The following is a 23,247-nucleotide window of genomic DNA, read 5'->3' as shown; positions in this document are numbered from 1 at the left end:
AAAGTGACCACAAAAGCCAGTGATTCACTAATGTCGATCAGGGAACAGAAGCTGCCACCTGGTCTGGACTTATACAAGACTCTGGCGTCTTTGTGAGTGGACAGACAAAGAATGTTGAGAAAGAGGTGAAATACAGGTATTGACTAAATCCACATCTCAATCAGGACTTTGACATCATGTCACAAACCCTTAATCTTCACTGTTGTGAATGTCCAGTGTGGAAGATCTATGGAACACCATCACGGTGAGGACCCCCTCCAAGTCACACATCATCCTGACTTGTTTGAATCCAGTGCAGGATGAACAGCAATTTCCTCCAATTAAACACTGAGACAGCTTCTACACTGACTGCAACCTTCTGTCTAGTAACTGTGTGAAGCTGAACCAGACTGTTCACAACTCTGATGAAATACTTCACACTAAGATGAGCTTTCTCCTGCATCATCACCAAACTAACTGTTTCTATCTCAGTAACATCACCTGACTCCATCCACATCTCAGCTCATCTGCTGCTGAAACCCTATCCATTCTTTGTTACTTCTAGATTTAACTACTCTAACACAGACCGGTCCCCCACATTCAACCTTCCTGTAATGTTGGAGTGATTCAAATCTCTGCTGTCTCATTTCGAGTGTTATTGGCCCAAAGTGCATCACAGGTGCTAAAAAGATACATCAACAGATCTGTTAAAAGACTATCCAATTTAGCATCGTGATAGTACCATACAGCATGATAAGTTTTTCTCAAAGTTAGAATGGGACCTACTTTCCACAGGACTATGCAGTGGTTACTCTCACGGATTGCTGTTCTGGATGAATGCTGAGGATGAGACAACATAGGTTTTCCCCTCCCTCTCTCGCACTGTTCTTCCTCATCCCTGTTGTACCATTTTGTTTCTATGTCTCCTGTACACTCAAACATGTCTGTGTAGCTCCTTGAAAAGATAACTTTAATAAAACTTCAAGTATATTCTTTTTTGCTTCATGCAGCAAGTCATATGTGTATTGTCTCCTCTTTTCTTGCACTCGCAAAATCCTGCTGAGAAGAAAATGCCAGTTGCTGAAGGAACATTCGCAACAGTGGGATTCAAACCCACATCAATGAAAAGACTGGAGTCTTAATTCAGCACCTTAGACTGTTCAGCCACAGTAACTGACAAGTCGTGGTCATCCTTATTGTCTTCAATGATGATGTCGCTGCACCAAATTTTAGTCATGGAGCAGGAGAGGCCTCGAGACTGCATTACCATTTCTTAAATCTCTAACAACCTCAACCTCAACACCATTTTTGCCTCAAATCCCTGCAGAGTCTCCAATTTCTCTCAGGTTACCTCTCAAGCTTTTCTCTTCTCAAGAAAAGAACTTCTTGCTGTTTAACAGAAAGTGTGAAAGAAACATAGGAGGTCTGGCAATGAGACAAGTGAAATCATGTTAGTTTCAAGATATTTGCACTATTTCTTTCTCTCCGCAGGAATGGCTTCACTAACATCCTACATAATTGTTAAAAATTGTAACAACTATGTAGCAATTAAAGCTAAAATTCGATCTTCTCTCTTAATCATTTGCAGCACCCACAGAGGACTTTAGACCCATTTCTGTCCTTTTCCATACCCATCCTGAATCGAAAAGAGCGAAAATAACAGACCTGCTGAATTTATCCAGCACATTTTCTGGACATTTTGGGTTTCTAAATTAATTCCCTCAATGTGTCAAATGTCTTAAATGCTTGCTCACAAGGTCTTGGTATCTGCTATTTAAATAGTGCACTGTGAACACTTCAATCATCCATTTTATATGAAACAAGCACACAGTAACTGAACCGTCTTCACGCAAAAATACAAAAATGTATTTCCTTTCTCATCTTTTAAGCCCGTTTGGTTTTTTGTACCATTTAATATGAAGTCTTACAACTGCACCAGAAACCTCTGGTTAAAAAGATTCTGAAAATGTAGTCCGTAACATGAGAATTGGCAAAAGTTGTTGACACACAGAAGAAAGAAAATGTTGTGTGAGATTCAGCAAATAAAGGAACATTTCTTAGACTGTAGCTGAAAAAAATTGGTTTATTGAAACAGACTTTTTCACCATTCGACCGAGTGACTGGAGTTATACAGGGCACTTAAAGATGAGGGCAACAACATCACAAAATTAATTTTGAATGTTAAATCCTGGAGCAAGTACTGAAAATGGATTGCAATGTGAATGAGAAGAATACATTGGAACCTTGGGATTTTCTAAAGCAGTTACCTTTTACTTCCTTGGACTGCAGCGGCGTCAGTGAAAAACCCATTTGTCACCTTATAAAGCAGGATTTGAACATTGACTGTGGAAGGCCAAGTTAACTCAGTTGTTGGAACATACGCTGTTTAAGTGCAGAGTTGTGAGTACGAGCCCAACACTGGGCACCACCTGTTTATTTAGTATTTTCCCTTTGCAAATTCCCTTCCTCCAGCTATTCTTGATGACCCTTACATCCCATGAATCAGCTTAGCGAATCTCTTTTGCACCGCATTCAACGCCAGCATATCCTTTCTTAAATACGAGTAGCTAAACCAATATGGCTTCACCAACATCCAATACAGTTGTTACAAGATGTCCCGATCCTCAAAACACTAACACCTCGCAGTTAAGGCCAAAATTCCATTTACTTTCTTCATAACTTCAGCATCAGTTTAGGACTTTAGACCCATCCTTGCCCTTTTCCACACAAATCCTGAATCGAATAGTTATAATAACTGCCTGCAAAATGCTATCCCACTGAAACTTCAACCACTTGCTCAACTTTGTAACCTAAAGTCAAGTCCAGGACCTTCCCCTTCCTTGTTGGGACTTCTACTTAATGGCTGAAAAAATGCTCTCCTGGATGTATTTTAAAAATTCTGATAAATCCTTCACATTATGACGACTCCATTAATGTTGAGGAAGTTGAAAGTCTCTGCTACCATAATCCTGCTACTTCTACACTTTCTCAAAATCTGTCTCCTTATTTATTTAAAGGGGTTTTCAAAAATGTCACCTGTCCTTATTGCTGTATAGATTCCCGAAGCAAAATAACAATATCTCCTCCTCCTTTAACACCTCCACTGCCTTGCATGAAGGCCCTGTATCCTGGAATACTGAGCTGCTAACCATGTCCAAGTGACAGCAATGGCTTTATGACCCCACTAATTTGTATCCTCAAATCATCTGCCTTATTCATCTGACTCCAAGCATTAAATACCATTCACCCTTGGCAAACTCGCTTATATCTTAATTGCCCAATGACAATGCCTTCCAGACTCTCTTGTTTCTTCTCTTTTTGGCCATTATTATTTTGAACATTCTCTGGATTTCAGCCCACTGCTAAACTTTTTACATGACCCCCAACAGTACTGGAAACCCACCCCCACCCCCCACAAGGATGCAGTTCCCATTCCAGTTTAGGTGTAACCACTGTGTGTAATTCTACTCTTCCTGCTGAAGGACGGATGTTGTAAAACTGCAAAAGGTTCAGAAAAGAATTGTAATGGTTATTATTGTAATAGTGTACCATTAATACACTAAGTTGCAAGCATTTTGGGATGACTCGGTTCCCAGTTGCTCATATGAAATGTACTGACTGTCATTGAGTGAAAAATAAAAACCACAGGTTCCTCGCACTTGTTGGAGGTGAGGATAGAGGAGATAGGCTCTCCATCTCCCCTTTCAAAATAAATTAGTCTGCTTTTGAAATAAAGATCGAATGCACAGTAGTTTTAATAAAATTTATATCATTTTTTCTCCCAACTAGGTAACCAGACATGTGGTGTTTTCAAACATCATGAGAAACAAGCCCAGATAACATGACTTGGATACAGATAATACGAGCAACAAAAATTCCTACAGATTCTTGGGAACTCATTGGTGGTTAACCACAGTGGCTCAGCGGTTAGCACTGCTGCCTCACAGTGCCAGAGACCTGGATTTGATTCCACCCTTGGGCAACCGAGCATGTGGTTGTTGGCATATTCTCCCTGTGGCTGCGTGGGTTTCCTCTCGGTGCTCTGGTTTCCTCCCATGTGCTGGTTAGTGGATTCGCCAAGCTAAATTGCCCAGAGTGTTCAGTGATGCATACATTTGGTGGGCTACGGGGAGATGTGTCTGGGTGGGATGCTCTGAGGTTTTGTGTGGAATTCTTGGGCCGAAGGGCCTGTTTCCATACTGTAGGAATACTCCGAATTCTATGAAAACCCGTCCTAATGAACTAGGGAATCCCTTTTCACACACTGTGTGGGTGGATTGTCTTTACCCAGTGTGAATGTGTTGATATACAGCAATAAAACGTTATCATTTTCAAAACCTACTCTACAGTTACGTATTTGTTATTGAGATTAATGCGAAAGGATTAATAAATTAAACGCCATTTATTTCAATGCCAGAGGCCTAACAGCTAAGGCAGAGGAACTCAGGGCAAGATTGGAAACATGAAACTGGGTTATCATTGCAATTACAGAGGCAAGGCTCAAAGATGGACAGGGCTGCCAGCTTAATGTTCTAAGATATAGTTCCTATAGAAAGGATAGAAAGTCGAAGGGGGAGGGGGAAGCAAAGCAAGAGAGGAGGGAAAAGTGGCATTTTTGAGCAAGGATAACATTATGGCGTTACTTAGGCAGGATATATCTGAGAATACATCCAGGGAAGTTATTTGGGTGAAACTGAGAAATAAGAAAGGGATGATCACCTTATTGGGATTATACTATAGCCACCCCCAATAGTCAGCAGGAATCTGACAAATAATTTTGAAAGAAGTTATCTGTAAGAATAACAGGGTGGTGATGGAAGGGATTTTAACTTTCCAAACAGACTGGGAATTCCATGGTCTAAAAGGCTTGGATGGAGCGGAGTTTGCTGAGAGTGTACAGGAAAATGTTCTGATTCAGTATGTGATGTACCGACTACAGAAGGTGCAAAACTTGACCTGCTCTTGGCAAATAAAGCAGGACAGGTGACTAGGGTATCAGCAGGGGAGGACTTTGGGGCCAGTGACCATAATTCTATTAGTTTTAAAATAGTGATGGAAAAGAGTAGACCGGATCTGAAAGTTAAAGCTCTATATTGGGGGAAGGCCAATTTTAATGGTATTACACAAGAGCTTTCAAAAGTTGATTGGGGCAGATGTTTGCAGGTAAAAAAGAAAGGTTAGAAAGTGGGAAGCCTTCAAAAAAAAGAGATAACGAGAGTTCAGGGACAGTATACTCCTGTTCGGGTGAAGGACAATGCTGGTAGGTATAGGGAATTCTGGATGACTAGAGAAATCAAGGTTTTGGTCAAGAAAAAGGAGGAAGGACAAGTCAGGTATAGACAGCAGAGATTGAGTGAATGCTTACAAGAGTATAATGACAATAGTATACTTAAGAGGGAAATTAGTAGGGCAAAAAGGGAACATGAGGTAACTTAGGCAAATAGTATTAAGGAAAATCCAGTGGGATTCTACAAATAGATTAAGAACAAAAAGGATAACTATGGGGAGATAGGGCCCCTTAAAAAGCAGCAATGCCTCCTATGTGTGGAATTGCAAGAAATGGGGAATATAATAAAACAAGTATTATGCATCAGTATTTACTACAGAAAAGGATATGGAAGATATAGACTGTGGGGAAATAAATAGCAACATCGTGAAAATTATCCATATTACAGAGGTAGTGATGCTTTAAACGCATAAAAGCGGATAAATTCCTGGGACCTGATCAGGCGTATCCGAGAACTCGGAGGGAAGCTAGGCAAGTGATTGCTGGGCCCCTTGCTGAGATATTTGTGTCATCGATATCCACAGGTGAGGGACCAGAAGTTGGCTAATGTGGTGCCACTATTTAAGAAAGGTGGTAAGGAAAAGCCAGGGAACTATAGGCCAGTGAGCCTGATATTAGTGGTGGGAAAGTCGTTCTAGGAATCCTGAGGGATAGTACTTGAAATATTTGGAAAGGGAGGGACTGATTAGGGATAATCAACATGGCTGTGTGTGTAGGAAATCATGTCTCACTGACTTGATTTTTTTTTGATGGAGGAACAAAGAGGATTGAATAGCGCAAAGAGGTGGATGTATTCTATATGGATGTCACTAAGGCGTTTGACAAGGTTCCTCATGGTAGACTGATGAGCAAGGTCAGATCACATGGAATACAGAGAGAACCAGTCATTTGGAAACAGATCTGACTTGAAGGTAGAAGACGGAGTGCTGGTGGAGGGTTGCTTTGTAGACTGGAGGCCTGTGACCAGTGGTGTGCTGCAAGGATCAGAGCTGGGTCCACTCCATTTTGTCATTTATAAAGATGATTTGGATGTGAATGTACGAGTTATAGCTACTAAGTACCAATCCTTGCAGCATACTGCAGGTCAAACGCCTTTCCAAATGGCCAGCTCTCCCTGGATTCCATGTGATCTAACCTTGTTAATCAGTCGACCATGCGGAATATCGAAAACATCCACCGCTCTGCCATCAATCTTGTTTCTAACTTCTTCAAAAAAACTCAATCAAGTTAGTAAGACATAATTTCCTATGGACAAAGCCATGTCGACTATTCCCCATTCAGTCCACGCTTTCCAAATATATGTAAATCCTATCCCTCAGAATTCCCTCCAACAACTTACCCACAGCTGACGTCAGGCTCACCAAAAGTTTATTGTTCCCTGGTTTTCTGTTACCACCTTTCTTAAACAATGGCACCAGATTAGCCAACCTCCAGTGTAACAGCTCACCTATGACTGTCAATGGTGCAAATATCTGAGCAAGGGGCCCAATTGCAAGCCTAGCTTCCCGCAAAGTTCGAGAATACACCTGAAGAGGTCCTGGGGATTTATCCACCTTTATGGTCTGTAAGGCATCCAGCACCACCTCCTCCACAACATGGAACTTTTCAAGATACACATTCATTTCTCTAAGTTCTTTAGCTTTTGTATCCTTGATCACAGTAAATACTGATGTAAAATACTTTTTTGTATCTCACCCAACTCGTGCATTCCCACACATAGGCGGTCTTACTGTGCTTTTAAGGAGCATAGTAGTGTCAAAATTGGCCTTAGTCTCATTTAAAACTTTGACTCTTAGACCAAAGTCTATCCTTTTCCATAATTATTTTAAAACTAATAGAGATACAATCATAGGCCCCAAAATATTCTCGCCCCTGCTGACCCCTCAGTCACCTGCCCTACCTTATTTCCCAAGAGAAGATCAAGTTTTGAGCAGGGACTAATGACACCAGTACAAACAGCCCAAAGATCAAAGTTCATTCCTTGATTTAAGGGCAAAATCCTTCAAATGTGGTTGTGGTGAACTTGCTGGTGTGTTAACAGTTGGGATGATTGAGTGAATCCCTTTCCACACATAGAACAAGTGAATGGTCTGTCCCCAGAGTGAACTCGCTGGTGTCTCAGCAGGTTGGTTGAGTGAGCGAGCAAATCCCTTCCCATACTCGGAACATGTGAACAGTCTCTCCCCACTGTGAACTCGGTGTTTCAGCAGGTTGCTTGACTGAGTGAATCCCAGCCCACAATCAGAGCAAATGAACGGTTTCTCCCCAGTGTGACTGCGTTGGTGCATTTCCAGCTGGGATGGGTAAATAAATCCCTTCCCACAATCCCCACATTTCCACAGTCTCTCCCAAGTGTGACTGCGCTGGTGTTTGGGCATTTCAGATGAATCTTCAAAGACTCTTCGACACACAGACAATACGCATTTCTCCCTGGTGTGAACAGTGCTTCTTCCTTTAATGTTCAAAATCCTGAGATAATTAGGTTATGACAAACAGATTGAGTGTCAGATCTGGATGTGGTTTTGTTTGATTTCTCTGAATGCAATCAAAATTTCAAACTGAAGAAAAAAAAGAAACGTAGAGAGAGAGAGAGAGAGAGAGAGAGAGAGAGAGAGAAACCAGAAGAACACACACAAAGATTGTGAAACTCAGAAATTAATCTGGTCAATTGTGGATGCAACACTGAGGGGCACTGCTGGATTATCAGTAAAACTGAACTGGTTCATTTAATGTCCTTCAGGGAAAGGAAACAGTCAGCGTTTGCCCAAAACTACAAAAAGAGATAGAGTTTGGACAGACATGAAGGGCAGGCATTTTATACATCTGAAAATGAATCCAATTCCTGTTTTCTCCCCATACCCTCTGATGCTTCTGAAGGACTAAGAATACACAGCAAAATACCCAAAATCTGGAATAAAAACAGAAAAAGATGGAGATACACAGTAGATCTGGCAGCATCTGAAATGTTAATAGATGCAGGAACCATTGCAATCTTGAAGAAGTGTTGAGATGATCATCCACTGCACCATAATATAGGTTACACACCGAGTGCCAGAAAACGGGCCTAGCTTAAATAGGTGCTTGATGGCCAGCACCGATACAATGGGGACAGTGTGTTCAACAATTGTACCCGACTGTCTGACCCCATTTAGTTCCGTGTTTCTCTCCTATTCTCTTTTAGGAAACAGGCAGCAGCAAGTAGTGAAGAATGCAAATGATATTTCGGCCTTCATTGTGACAGGATTCGAGTACAGGAGGAGGGATGTCTTTCTATAAGGGCCTTGGTGAGACCACACCTGCAGTAGTGTGCACCTTTGTTCTCCTTTCCAAAGGAAGGATGGTCTGGCTACTGAATGATCGCAAAGAAGGTTCACCAGACCAATTCCTGGGATCACAGGACTGATGTATGAAAAGAGATTTGATCTTGATTAATCCTTCTTTCTTTTAATCTTTCAGCCACCGACAACATCATGAACTAATTTCACGTCCCATTTGCTGATTTGAGTCTTTTACTGCTAAAGGTATACTTTGGTTCCCATTCCCCTGTCATACGAGTTTAAATCCTCACCAGTGGAACTAGCAAAAGCATCAACAAGAATATCTGTCCCAGCTCTGCCCAGGACAATTGTTCAAGCTTGTGCATGTCCCACCTTCCCCAGAAACAAACAAACAGTCTCAATGCCTCAGGAATCCAAATCTTTTTAAGTTATAGCTCCAGCCATGCACTCATCTCATCTGTCCTCTTATGCTTTTACTAGCATGTGCATTGTAGCAGCTCACACTGTTACGGGATTAGATCACGAAAGGTCCTGTGGGGATATAAAAGAGTCCTGTTGAGAAGGAACATTAGGGAATTTACTTGGGTTTCTGTTAACAGGCAGTTCAAAACACATAAGCATTTTAACAAGAGGCAGTGTTTAAAGGCCCGGTTCAGCCACAATCACAAGTTTGTTACTTAATGAAAAGTAGAAGCAAAAGTCTGATCCTACAGCATTCTGAACTGTTTAGGTAATTGTAACCAGAAATGCAAACAACCAATTAACGTGAAACGGTTAGCTAAATTCCTTGAGCAAATGTTTGTCAGCAATAAAAGCAGCTCACTGCATCATTATGGAAGGCAAAGCAATAAACGGTGTAAACACAACCTCTAAAAGACCAACAACATAGGAAGGGGCAAAGGAAGATTATAAAGAGAGAAGTCAGGGCTGCAGAGAGATAAAACAATTGAAATGTAGATACGGATAATTTGAACAAATTCTTACATCCAAAGATCAACGGAAGAGTGACAAAGATAGATTACAAAATCCAAAGTGAAGATATGGTTAGTGCCTTAGTTATTTGTGAAATCTAAACAAGTTCTGTTTAACAGCTTGGTAAAGTTCTAAAGTGACTGAATTTCACCCTCGGTGGAGTTTGAATAGATGCTCTTTATTAAAACAAGAAAGTAATAATGGAAAGCGCTTAGAGTAGAAAATGAAACTTCACTTTAAAAATCATTTGCAGCATACAAATTGTTGGGGTTGTAAACTGCAGCAGCAAGTCAGAAACACTGTTTGATCTTTTAAGCTGAAGTGACAGAGGGATTTTTCCACAATTTGTCAACTGTATTACAAAATTGTAGTAACTTTATATCAGAGTTGAGTTTAAAAGACTTTATCACAATTCCTAACAATCCACACTACAGTTAGTAGAGAATTTGGAAAAGTTCTTAGTGATAAGCTACTATTTTGGTTTTTGGCAAAAAAATGTGGTGCAGCTGGCAAATGTCTGAGGAGGAATATAACTGCCAAAGCATTGTAAGGTCCCAAAGACAGACGAAGTAGTTTTCGAGCTAACCTCAGGAGATTATAGAAGGGTTTAGGACTGAACATAGTGTTGTCCACGATTGTTTGAACATAGGACATAGAACATTACAGCACAGTACAGGCCCTTCGGCCCTTGATGTTTTGCCGACCTGTCATACCGATCTCAAGCCCGTCTAACCTACACTATTCCATGTACGTCCATATGCTTATCCAATGACACCCTAAATGTACCTAAAGTTGGCAAATCTACTAGCGTTGCAGGCAAAGCGTTCCATTCCCTTACTACTCTCTGAGTAAAGAAACTACCTCTGGCATCTGTCCTATATCTTTCACCCCTCAATTTAAAGCTATGCCCCCTCGTACTCGCCGTCACCATCCTAGGAAAGTGGTTTGCTTACTGGATTGGGTATATTGATTTGGGGTGTGTGGCTAACAATGACAACAATATTGCATGTAAATAACATCTAGCGAATGGAATAAAAATATCACAATCAGCCAGGGAAAGTCTGAATGTCATTGTCCACTCTTCCAATCTGAGCTGTATTTAAGAGGGGAATTAGGCCTCATGTGAAAGCCAGGTTTGGAGTGGACTCTGGCCTCTCCCACACATGTGGTAACAGAGCTCTGAATAAAGGTCACTCGTACAACTGAACACAACACAAACTTCTCCCGACAACAATGTGGCACTGGGTGTAAGCTTGACAATACTATATTTGAGATCTCGTATTTTAGTGTATCTCTTAACTTCCTATCTTCAGCTTTCAGGTCCTCCTCCCTTGGTTTTCCTATGTCACTGGTACAATCGGATGTTCATCCTCCCACTCCAGAATGTCCTGAAGCTGCTCCATGTCATTGCTAATCCTGGCACCAGGGAGGCAACATACCATCCTGGATTCATGTCTCTCTCTATCCCTTACTATTGAATCCCCTGTCTCTACAGTCATATTTATCGTTTCCCTCCCCTTCTATGCAGCGGAGTTACTCCGAGTGCCATGAACCTGACTGATGCTGCTTCCCGAGTGGCCACCCCAACATCCCCCACCTCTCTCCCCCACCCCCAACCCCCCAACCGAACAGTACCCAAAACAGTATATCTATTTGAGGGAGATGACTCTAGCACTTCCTTTCTGAGCCTTTTACTTGTCTGATAGTCACCCATTCTCTTGCTGTCTGTGTAATCTTCACCTGCTGCGTGACCAGTCTGTTGAGAATGCGACCACAACCTTCTCAGTTACCATGGATGCTCCATACTGACTGCACCCACAGCTCAAGCTCTGAAAAGCAGTTAACCAGTAGCTGCAGATGGACACACTTCCTGCACAAATAGCCAATAGGGACACTGGTAATGTCCCAGAGTTTAATGCGGAAAACTGTGAGGTGATTCACATTGGAAGGAGTAACAGGAATACAGAGTACTGGGCTAATGGTAAGATTCTTGATAGTGTGGATGAGCAAAGAGATCTCGGTGTCCATGTACATAGATCCCTGAAAGTGTCCACAAGTTGATAGGGTTGTTAAGAAGGTGTACAATGTGTTCGTTTTTATTGATAGAGGGATTGCGTTTCAGAACCATGAGGTCATATTGCAGCGGTACGAAACTCTGGTGCGGCCGCACTCGGAGTTCTGGTCACCGCATTGCACGAAGGATGTGCAAGCATTGGAAAGGGTGCACAGGAGATTTACCAGAATGTTGCCTGGTATCGAGGGAAGGTCTTATGAGGAAAGGTTGAGGGACTTTAGGCTGTTTTCGTCAGAGAGAAGAAGGTTCAGAGGTGACCTAATAGAGACATACAAGATGATATGAGGATTAGATAGGGTGGGCACTGAGATCCTTTTTCCTCAGATGGAGCTGGCTAGCACGAGGGGATATAGCTTTAGATTGACGGGTCATAGATATCGGACAGATGTCAGAGGTAGGTTCTTTACTCAGGGTAATAAGGGCGTGCAATGCCCTGCCTGCAACAGTAGTAGACTCGCCAAGTTTAAGGGCATTTAAGTGGTCTTTGGATAAACATATGGATGATAATGGAATAGTGTGGGTTAAATGGGCTTCAGTGTGGTTTCACAGGTCGACACAACATCAAGAGCCTATGTTCTATTGTGCAAGAGGAGCACACCACAGATGTGATGTCTTCTGTTATGACTTCTCTCCAGATTAAGCCAGTTTCTGCCTTAAAAAGAATTTAATTAAGCTAGGTCCTCCCCCTTCATTTCAAACATTACTATTATAAACCTAAAGCCCCTAACTTTATTTAAGCTAATATATACTTTAAAAACTGTAAGAAAATTCTTTACGATATCAAATATCAATTGGCTGTTTCCATTAGGACTGAGAGACTTTCTGAACTGCCCAAACTGAGACTGAGCATCACACTCAATCTTTCAGTTTCACTTTCTGTTTCACCCAACTCCAAAGCACTCTCATTTAGCCAAGCAGCACTCACAGTGCAGCCTTTTCATTTTCATTGTCTGCTCACACCCACTCTGATCTCAGCCTCCCATACTGTTTCAATGCAGCTCAATGGAAGCTCAGGGAACAGCATCTTCACGTTAAATGCAATAATTTATAAACCTCAGGAATCAACACAGACTTCAGCAGTTTCAGGATCAATGGAGTTGTCAGGAAATGGAAGATTCCACCTGGAGGGGTGCTGGAATTTGTGCCCATCAGGAATTTTAAAAGGAAGTTTGCAGGTATTCAAGAATGAAAAATGTATAGACTAAAATCATGAAGTGGGCGAATGGGACTAAATATGACAGTTCTTTCAAAGAGACGAGGTGTTGTTTGGACAAATCTACCCCTCTCAGGCCAATATCTCCTTTCTCAGCTGCAGGGTATAGAACTGAACACTTATCCCAGAGGTGATCAAACCAAAAATTTGAATATCCTGCTTTCAAGTTACAAACTTACCAGGAGTATTCTCCCACGCATAGAATGGTTAAACCTCTTTCCTTTCACTGTTAAGTGTCAATGATACTCAGATCCTGATCACTCCGCTTAATGGAGAACTTGCATTGGGATCCTGGTCTGCAAATTATTCTCAATAAATATCCTGTAAAGCAAATCCACAAGAGACAAATAACGGTCAGGCCTGGACAGAAATCCAGAAAACACAAGATTGTCTGGAAAAGGCAAACATTTCTCTTGGTTTCTGTTAGTTATGTATAAATCCTCCTCTTAAAAGCACCCTGCTCCCCCACACAGAAAGATGCAGAGGTAAAATACACCCATTATTAGAGACTGAGGAAGTCAGACATTAATAAATTTGACCAGGGAGCACAAGGGGACTCAGAGCACTTTCAGTGATTTGATCCCAATCATATGAATACTGGGCAAACGGATATGCTTTAATAGATCATAATATTTAAAGCAGGACTTCCTACAGTGAGAGTGCAACAGGTAACATGAAGTTCTAAGCAAGGATTAGCGGATCCGAAACGTTATTTTTTTTCCTTTCACAGATGCTACCAAACCTACTGAGCTTTTCCAGCAACTTTGTTTTTGAACATGCAGTTCTGAACACGTTTTCGACATTTCTCCTCCATTAAATATCTAACGTATAACTTGCAGCAATTTATACTGCCTGAAGCCAGTACTCCGCCAGCGTCAAAGGTCCTTCCCAGGAAATACACGCCGTGTCTCAGTCTGGGAAAGAAGTCCAGAAAAACAAAAACAAAAACAAAAACAAACATTTCTCTTGTCCTAATCTCCCCTCCCAAGCAAGAAAGGCTGCGCTTGCGTTCCACTACAGGTTGCCACCTATAAATATGGCGATCCGGCATGAGTCCCGAAGATCACTGCCCCTAATAAAGATGGTGGCAATTACCTCTGCCTATCGCAGCCTCAGGTCCGTAGCAGTTTTTCCGTTTGCTGCAAAACACGGGACCGGCATGTTAAAATTTGTTTTCTGACATGCATCAACGGCTAATAAAGCCTCTCAGTCAATACCGAAAGTATTTCCCTCCCGTTTTTTTGCAGCTTTCCTTTTTATCCCGTGTACTGTACCTTCGGCAAGCAGCTAACCCTCATTCGCAGAGATATTGCGCCCGCGGACAGAGGCGATCACATGATTTTCACACAGACAAACATCTCACTCGCTCTGATTGGCTGGAGGGTAGGCCGCTTCCATTGGCCCCGCCCCGTGCTCCGATTGAACCAAAGCTGACATCGCTCACAGGGAGATAGCAATAACTGCAGGTGTTGGAGTCACAGATGACACAGTGTGGAGCTGGAGGAACACAGCGAGCCAGGCACCATCAGAGGAGCAGGAAAGTTGATGGTTCAGGACCCTTCTTCAGAAATGGGGGAGGGGACGGGAACTGAAACATAAACAGAGTGGGGGCTGGGGAAGGTAGGTGGGAAGGTGATAGGTGAGTGCAGGTAGTCAGTGGTGAAGATTTTTCCTGCTGTTCATTACCTCTGTGAGTGATGGTGAGGGTTCATCCCGAGATGGGGAAAAAAAGGGCCATTCCTGATTCTCCTAATGTACGGCAAAACAGCTTGTATTTTATGGAAACTTTTACTCTGTCATTTTCCTCGATGTTTTGGCTGTTTCAGAGACTTGGATAGAGCAGGGTCAGGAATGGATGTTGCAAGTTCCAGGGTTTAGATCTTTCATTAAGGTCAGGGAAGATGGTAAAAGAGGGTGAGGTGTGGCTTTGTTAGCCAAGGACAGTACAACGGTGGCTGAAAGAACTTTTGATGAGGTGGTATGGGCTGAGAGCAGAAACAGGAGAGGAGAGGTCGCACTGCTGGGAGTTTTTTATAGGCCCCTGCAAAGTTCCAGGGATGTGGAAGAGTGGATTGGCAAAATGATTCTGGGCAGGAGTGAAAAGAACAGGGTGGTCATTATGGCAGCTATTAACTTCCCTAACATTGAATGGAAATGCTATAACTCTAGTATGTCGGATGCATCAGTTTTTGTCCAATGTGTGCAGGAGGGTTTCCTGACTCGGTATGTCGAAGGGCCGACGAGAGGGGAGGCCACACTGGATCTGGTACTTGGTAATGAACCAGGCCAGGTGTTTGATTTAGTGGTAGGTGAGCACTTTGGACAGAGTGACCATAATTTGGTTATGTTTACTGTAGCAATGGAAAGGGTTAGGAATATGCCACAGGGCAAGAGTTATAGATGGGGGAAGGGCAATTATAATGTGATTAGGCAAGACTTAGGAGGCATAGAATGGGTTAGCAAAATGCAAGGGATGGGGACAATCGAAATGTGGAGCTGGTTTATGGAACAGATATTGCTGTCCTTAATAAGTATGTCCCTGTCAGGCAGGGAGGGAGCGATAAGGGAACTGTGGTTTACAAAAGAAATTGTATCTCTTGTTAAGCAGAAGAGGGAGGCATATGTGACGATGAGACAAGATGATTCAGATGAGGCGATGGAGAGTTACAGATGAGCTAGTAAGGATTTAAAGAGAGAGTTAAGAAGAGCAAGGAAGGGACATGAGCAGACATTGGCAGGTAGAATAAAGGAGAACCCTAAAGCGTTCTATAGGTATGTGAAGAATAAGACGATGTCTCGGGTAGGAATAGGGCCAGTCAAAGACAGAAGTGGGAAGTTGTGTGTGGACCCTGTGGAGATTGGAGAGGTGCTAAATGCTTATTTCTCATCTGTTTTCACTGAGGAACAGGAGAATATTGTAGAGGAGGTGACTGAGTTACGGGCTACTAGAATTGAAAGGATTAAGGTTAGTAAGGAGGAGGTGTGATCAATTCTAGAAGGTGTGAAGTTCGTAAATCCCCTGGGCCAGATGGGATTTTTCCGAGGATTGTCTGGGAAGCCAGATAGGAGGTGGCAGAGTCTTTGGCCTTGATCTTTGAGTCCTCATTATCTACAGGTTCAGTACCAGAGGTCTGGAGGATTGCAAATGTTGTGCCCTTGTTCAAGAAGGGCAGTGGGGCTGACCCAGGTAATTATAGACGTGTGAGCCTTACATCTGTTGTAGGAAACATTTTGGGAAGGATTATAAGAGATAGGATTTATTATCATCTAGCAAGCAACAATTTGATTGGAGATAGTCAGCATGGATTCGTCAAGGGCAGGTTGTGACTCCCAAAACTCATTGAGTTTTTTGAGAAGGTGACCAAGCATGTGGCTGAGGGAAGGGCAGTTGACGTGGTGTACATGGACTTCAGTAAAGCCTTTGATAAGGTTCCACATGGTAGGCTATTGAAGAGAATACAGAGACACGGGATTGAGGGAGAATTAGCAGTTTGGATTAGAAACTGGCGTTCCGTAAGAAGGCAACGAGTGGTGGTTGATGGAAAATATTCAGCCTGGAGTCCAGTTACTAGTGGTGTGCCTCAAGGATTTGTTTTGGGACCACTGCTGTTTGTCATTTTTATAGATGACTTGGACGCAGGCATAGGTGGATGGGTTAGTAAATTTGCAGATGACACTAAAGTCAGTGGAGTGGTGGACAGTGTGGAAGAATGTTGCAGGTTGCAGGGAGACTTGGATAAACTGCAGAATTGGGCTGGAAGGTGGCAAATGGAGTTTAATATGGATTAAATGTGAGGTGATTCACTTTGGCAAGAATAATAGGAAGGCAGAATACCGGGTCAATGGAAAGATTCTTGGTAGTGTGGCTGTGCAGAAGGATCTTGGTGCCCATGTACTAAGATCCCTGAAAGTTGCCACCCAGGTTGATAGTGCTGTTAAGAAGGCTTACGGTGTGTTAGGTTTTATTGGTAGAGGGACTGAGTTCCGGAGCCATGATGTCATGCTGCAACTGTAGAAAATGCTAGTGTGGCCTCGTTTTGAATATTGCGTGCAATTCTGGTCGCCCCATTACAGGAAGAATGTGGAAGCATTGGAAAAGGTGCAGAGGAGATTTACCAGGATGTTGCCTGGTCTGGAGCGTAGGCCCTATGAAGAAAGGCTGAGGGACTTGGGTCTGTTCTCTCATTGGAGAGAAGGAGGCTAAGAGGGGATTTAATAGAGACATACAAGATGTTCAGAGGATTAAATAGGGTGGACAGTGAGAGCCTTTTTCCAAGGATGATGACTTCAGCTTGTACAAGGGGACATAGCTACAAATTGAGGGGTGTTAGATTTAAGACAGATGTCAGAGGCACTTCTTTACTCAGAGAGTGGTAAGGGCATGGAACACCCTGCCTGCCAGTGTAGTTAACTCAGCCACATTAGGGACATTCAAACAGTCCTTGGATAAGCATATGGATAATGATGGGGTAGTATAGGGCAAGGGGCTTAGATTAGTTCACAAGTCGGCGCAACATCGAGGGCCGAAAGGTCTGTTCTGTGCTGCATTGTTCTACGTTCTATGTTCGAGGTGCTTCACAGATGAGCAAAACATCGATTAAAGATATCAATTTTACGATGTATCATAAAGAATAAGAGAGGTTCAGGGAGGAAATTCCATAGTTTGGGTTGTCAGCAGCTCTAACCCTGGAGTGTTGTAAGTGGGGTGGGTCAGAAAAATATCTGGAAAGGGGAATTGCAGGAGTGCAAAAAACACATATGGCCTTCATGACGGCAAAGGTTTCAGAGACTGTCATTAGAGAGTACGGATGTCGCATGGAGCTTAAGGCATTACTCTGCACTCAATCCATTACAAGTCATGACCACAAAGGTACAGAAGATTTCTGATGCCTTAATCAGGCTGATCAATATTTGTATCGATGGGCTTGCAAAATGTCAGTAATCGCCTCTACCTCAGAGTCATGGTATTGTTGGGATGCTGCTACAGAAGAGGAGACAGGGAGCAAGGAATGTCACATAAAACGCTCTCCTCTTCTCACTATTTTCACTGCAAAACCAAGGGAGCACCTAACATACCACCTCTATCTCCCATCACAACACTTTGCCCCACAATAACTCTGTCTGCCCCTGCACAAGGAGAAGTGGGATTCTTTTCCAGGACCATGTGGTGCCCTGAAACTCTGAGTGAAGACCAAAAGCATCTGAGCGATGAGAGCAAAGATTTGAGAAGACTGTCTGCACCTTTGCTGAAACTTACAGGAGCACCAGGTCAAAGCAATAGGCAGCATGTGGAGTACAAACTGGAATTGAGTAAGTGTGCGTCCGTACAAATTTGGACAGGCCGGGGGTTTGGGACACTTGACAAAATTTTCAGTTTCCTTTTTGAATAGTCACCTGAAATGCCTTTTTAGAACCACTTCTAACCCTTATCCATGCTCTGATCTGGAGGGCCAGGTCACTCTTGCACTGGTTTCATCCTGCAATTTTATGAAGTCAGCAACAAGATGAGTTTCAACACTGACTTTGAAGATTATTAAAAGCTAACATCGATTGCCATTAGAATGTTTTGATTTTGATTTATGTTGTCTCGTGTACCGAAGTACAGTGAAGTGTTTTTGAGAGCGGTGCAGGCAGATCATAGCAAACAATGATTTACAGATCAAAGTGTGCATAGACAGAGCAAGGCATGCAAGGTTATGCCTGCATAGGAGGTGTGCAAAGCAAGATCAACACTATTTGGAGTTACAGAGTCCATTCATCAGTCGAATAATGGCAGAGAAGAAGCTGTTCTTGAACCCCTTGATGGGTGTGTTCAATCTTCTGCCGAATGGAAGAAGTTGGATGAGAGCATTACCGAGATGGGACGGGTCATTGATGATGTTGGCAGCCTTTCTGCGGCAAAGAGAAGTGTAAATGAAGTCCATGGATAGGAGGCTGTTGCCGTTGTGGCCTCCTCTACATTGGGGAAACCAAGCGGAGGCTTAGGGACTGTTTTGCAGAACACTTACGCTTGGTTCGCACTTTACAACTGCACCTTCCAGTTGCAAACCATTTTAACTCCCCCTCCCATTCCTCAGACGACATGTCCATCCTGGGCCTCCCGCAGTGCCACAACGATGCCACCCGAAGGTTGCAGGAACAGCAACTCATATTCCGCTTGGGAACCCTGCAGCCCAAAACGTATCAATGTGGACTTCACCAGCTTCAAAATCTCCCCACCCTCCACTGCATCCCAAAACCAGCCCAGCTCGTCCCTGCCTCCCTAACCTGTCCTTCCTCCCACCTATCCCCTCCTCCCACCTCAAGCCCCACCCCCATCTCCTCCATACTAACCTCATCCTGCCCCCTTGCCCTGTCCATCCTCCCTGGACTGACTTATCTCCTCCCTATCTCCCCACCTATACTCACCTTTACAGGCTCCATCCCCACCTCTTTGACCTGTCTCCTCTCCACCTATCATCTCCTCTATCCATCTTCAATCCGCCTCCCCCTCTCTCCCTATTTATTTCAGAACGCCCTTTCCCTCCCCCATTTCTGAAGAAGGGTCTAGACCCGAAATGTCAGCTTTCCTGCTCGTATGATGCTGCTTGGCCTGCTGTGTTCATCCAGCTCTACACCTTGTATTCTCTGGATAAGAGTTTGGCTTCTGTGATGATTCGTGCTGTGCACACAACTTTCTGCAGTTTCTTATGGCCTTGGGCTGAGCAGTCGTTGCACCAGGCCATTATGCACCCAGATAGGATGCTTTCTATGGTGCATCTGCAAAGGTTGGTGAGGTCTTCATGGACATGCAGTACAGTAGATAAACAAAACATAAAAAGTAAAAGTTCAAAAAGATGCCAAGTTAGACATGCTGAGACTTTGTCAGATTTGAAACTGTTTTGTGTAGGTAACAGTTAAAGAAAGCTCTTGCAGTTCTTTTGTCAGTGAGTACAGAAGTGCTGGTGAAATAAAGGATTATAGATGTAGCAGCCCTGAGTTAAGAGGAAAACAGCACAGGCATAAATATGCAGAAGATCACGAGGTTGACTAAGGTCAGTGTTGCTTATATGAACTGTGACTGGGCACAGTGGGGAGTTAATCAGATAAGAACAAGGATAAAATAGATCTGTGTCTGTGCAGTGGAGACCAACCAGAGTCAGAAAATGAAGGCCCAAGACAGACACTTTGAAGATCAAGGCTGCAAAAACTATCAGAAGTCCTTTTAACACTGTTGTTTAGCCACTGACAGGAACAGTACAACTGTTTGAGTGTAAGTTGTTGTCTGCATTTATCACTGCAGTTTGCCTGACAGCAGATCACCTTCTACTGACTCTATCTCAATAAAGTTGATTGTTGCTTCACAGCCCAGCTCTGCTGCCAAGTCTGCTCCTGCCTGAAAAGTGTAATCACAAAAGAAGATAATGCTTATTGCCAGTCCAGGCAGGCTGTGATTGTGGATGAGTGGGGAGGATGTTCGACAGAATGGGAAATGTTCATTCTGAAGAGATTGACCTGAAACAGTGACCATTAGTCTACTACTTTGCTGCTATGCCATTTCCCATTTTAATATGCCAATTCAAACTGTGCTGGTTTTGCTGAGTGTTCAGATCACAAGACCATAATGCATCCGAACAGAATTGTGCCATTCTGTCATGACTGAATGGTGTGCAGTTCTGGTCTCACTGCTATAGGAAGGATGTAGTGAAAGGGCTGAGGATTGACAAGGATGTTGCCAGAGTTGGAGGGTTAGTGACTCGCTTGTCAAATTGACTTTATTTCTGTGTATTACAATTGTTGTTCTGCTCCAGTTCTTATTTTAATCAGATGTTGATAATAATGCCCAGACATACAAGGCAGAAAATGATCTATCTCCATCAGCAGGGTATCAACCCCCTAATATTTTGAATAATTTTTTTTATCTCATCTGCTGTCTGGTTGCATATCTCTTTCTGTTTTCTTTTTGTTTTCTTTTTCGCCACTTTGTCACTTTACAGCCTGGAGGAACATTGAAATCTATAACTAAACTGACCACATGATATCTGTTCTCCTTCTGTCTTCCACCTTCCACGCACCTTCCTTCCATTGATAATAAAATGTGAGGCTGGATGAACACAGCAGGCCAAGCAGCATCTCAGGAGCACAAAAGCTGATGTTTCGGGCCTAGACCCTTCATCAGAGAGGGGGATGGGGTGAGGGTTCTGGAATAAATAGGGAGAGAGGGGGAGGCGGACCAAAGATGGAAAGAAAAGAAGATAGGTGGAGAGGAGAGTATAGGTGGGGAGGTGGGGAGGGGATAGGTCAGTCCAGGGAAGACGGACAGGTCAAGGAGGTGGGATGAGGTTAGTAGGTAGAAAGGGGTGCGGCTTGGGGTGGGAGGAAGGGATGGGTGAGAGGAAGAACAGGTTAGGGAGGCAGAGACAGGTTGGACTGGTTTTGGGATGCAGTGGGTGGAGGGGAAGAGCTGGGCTGGTTGTGTGGTGCAGTGGGGGGAGGGGACGAACTGGGCTGGTTTAGGGATGCGGTGGGGGAAGGGGAGATTTTGAAACTGGTGAAGTCCACATTGATACCATTAGGGTTCCCAGGCGGAATATGAGTTGCTGTTCCTGCAATCTTCAGGTGGCATCATTGTGGCACTGCAGGAGGCCCATGATGGACATGTCATCTAAAGAATGGGAGGGGGAGTGGAAATGGTTTGCGACTGGGAGGTGCAGTTGTTTGTTGCGAACTGAGCGGAGGTATTCTGCAAAGCGGTCCCCAAGCCTCCGCTTGGTTTCCCCAATGTAGAGGTAGCCACACCGGGTACAGTGGATGCAGTATACCACATTGGCAGATGTACAGTGGATGCAGTCCTTCCATTGATGTTTTGTGAGGATTTCATCAGTGCCAGCAGCCGTGATCGAATCGGAGGAACAGGTTACATTGCAATTACATTTAAATCCTCCCCCAACTGAAAAATCCCTCGAAAATTGAACACAATTTCAAGGAAGCTATAAAACACATATGGAGCAATGAATTGAATTGTTAATAATGTTTAATCCGTGTGATAGGATTATAGAACGAAAAAACACTGCTGATGGTTCGAAGCTGAAAGACTAACAGTGAAATGCAAGAGACACTCAGCAAGGCGGGACACAGTCTGACACACACACTACAAGATAACCAGGGGAATGGGGAGGGAATTTGTTGGTTATCCCGGGATACAGGGTCAACAGCGAAAAGTGGGAGACACTGGATTGGGAATCGCGGGATAAAGACACGTAACTGGGTCAGAGAATGGGGACAGCACAGCGAGGCTCCCTGTGGTACTCGCCTTGGACCGCCCCGCTTTTGGGCAGGTCTGAGTTCAGTTTCCGGAAACTGCAAATTCTGTGAAGTGGGCGGGACTAAATTTGTGATTGACAGGTAGGGGGTGTTTTTCAGTCCAGAAACAGCCTCTGCTCCGCCTTTTCTTGGTGAATGTTTCCCTGCAGTCGAGTTGGTGAGTGTTTAGAACTCTGTCGGTTTCCCGGTAATGTAGGTGAACTGTAGCTCACTGTGTGTTAGATCATATCGCCAACGCTCTCTCATCCCCTTTCTCCCAATCCCCAGTTACACGCTGCTGGCTCAGTGAGTTCTGGCGGATGCGGGGCTGTGGTCAATCTCGGCGCTGGTTTCGGTTCACAGAAGACGGTTTAGTTTTTCAGGTAATGACAGATCATTCTGCCCAGCAGGACAGATTCTAATGTTGTCAGCAGGGACCATACAGCCCTCACAGACTGGGGTTAGTTTCTTTCCAGCAGAACAGACCGAGGAAGGGTCATCGGACCCGAAACGCTATCTCTTCTTCCCAGATGCTGCCAGACCTGCTGAACTTTTCCAGCAACTTCCGTTTTGTTGTCGACTAAGTGGGGGACATGACTGACATGTATAAATTTATGAGGGAAATAGAGAAAACAAGAACAAATCTTTCTGCTTAGTGGTGGAATCAGTATCGGGCGACATGGATTGATGGTAAGCGGCGGGAAGTTTTGATGAGTTGAGCGGATTTTTTTCACTCAGATAATGGGGGGAAACTGAAACTCACTGCCTGGCAGCCTAGTCGAGCTACAAATGTTCATAACACTTCCGGAACTATTGAGATGTATAAAATAAACACGGAAAGAACTGGGATGCTGTAAATCAGAAACAAAAAAGAAATTGTTGACAACATTCTGCAGATCTGGCAGCATCTTGGAGAGAAATCAGAGCTCAAGTTTCGGATCGAGTTTTTGAAGCCAGGATGTAGAACCCCCCAATGAGGAAAGAGGGGACCTAACGTCAGACAACCAACGCGGACAAGTGCTTGAAGTATTAGCGGGGAGAATTTTGCAGGCAGTTATCAGAACTCTTTTGAAAAGATTTGGGATTGTTATGGAAAAGGACAAGGATGGACCTGTAATCAAAGTTCTAACTTGGTTGATTTTAATAAGATATGATTTGGCCA

At 43.5% G+C, this 23,247-nt stretch overlaps 1 long non-coding RNA gene across 2 annotated transcripts; it reads right to left on the bottom strand.

Moving 5' to 3' along the window:
- Window positions 1-2,042: 2,042 nt before the first annotated feature.
- Window positions 2,043-14,181, bottom strand: LOC132208294 (uncharacterized). Of its 2 annotated transcripts, none has more exons than XR_009444373.1 (3): window positions 14,078-14,181; window positions 13,899-13,942; window positions 2,043-13,124 (listed from the first exon to the last, which is right to left on the bottom strand). It is a non-coding gene; the product is annotated as an uncharacterized LOC132208294 (long non-coding RNA). The 2 variants fall into 2 exon arrangements; XR_009444372.1 differs by having other exon boundaries at window positions 2,043-9,075; window positions 12,983-13,124; window positions 13,899-14,126.
- Between the last annotated feature and the right edge of the window lie 9,066 nt (window positions 14,182-23,247).

Source organism: Stegostoma tigrinum, unplaced genomic scaffold (assembly GCF_030684315.1).
Source record: "Stegostoma tigrinum isolate sSteTig4 unplaced genomic scaffold, sSteTig4.hap1 scaffold_352, whole genome shotgun sequence".
Classification (NCBI taxonomy): Eukaryota; Metazoa; Chordata; class Chondrichthyes; order Orectolobiformes; family Stegostomatidae; genus Stegostoma; species Stegostoma tigrinum.
The sequence above is the reverse complement of the archived record's forward strand: the minus strand, read 5'-3'. Positions and strand labels throughout refer to the sequence as shown.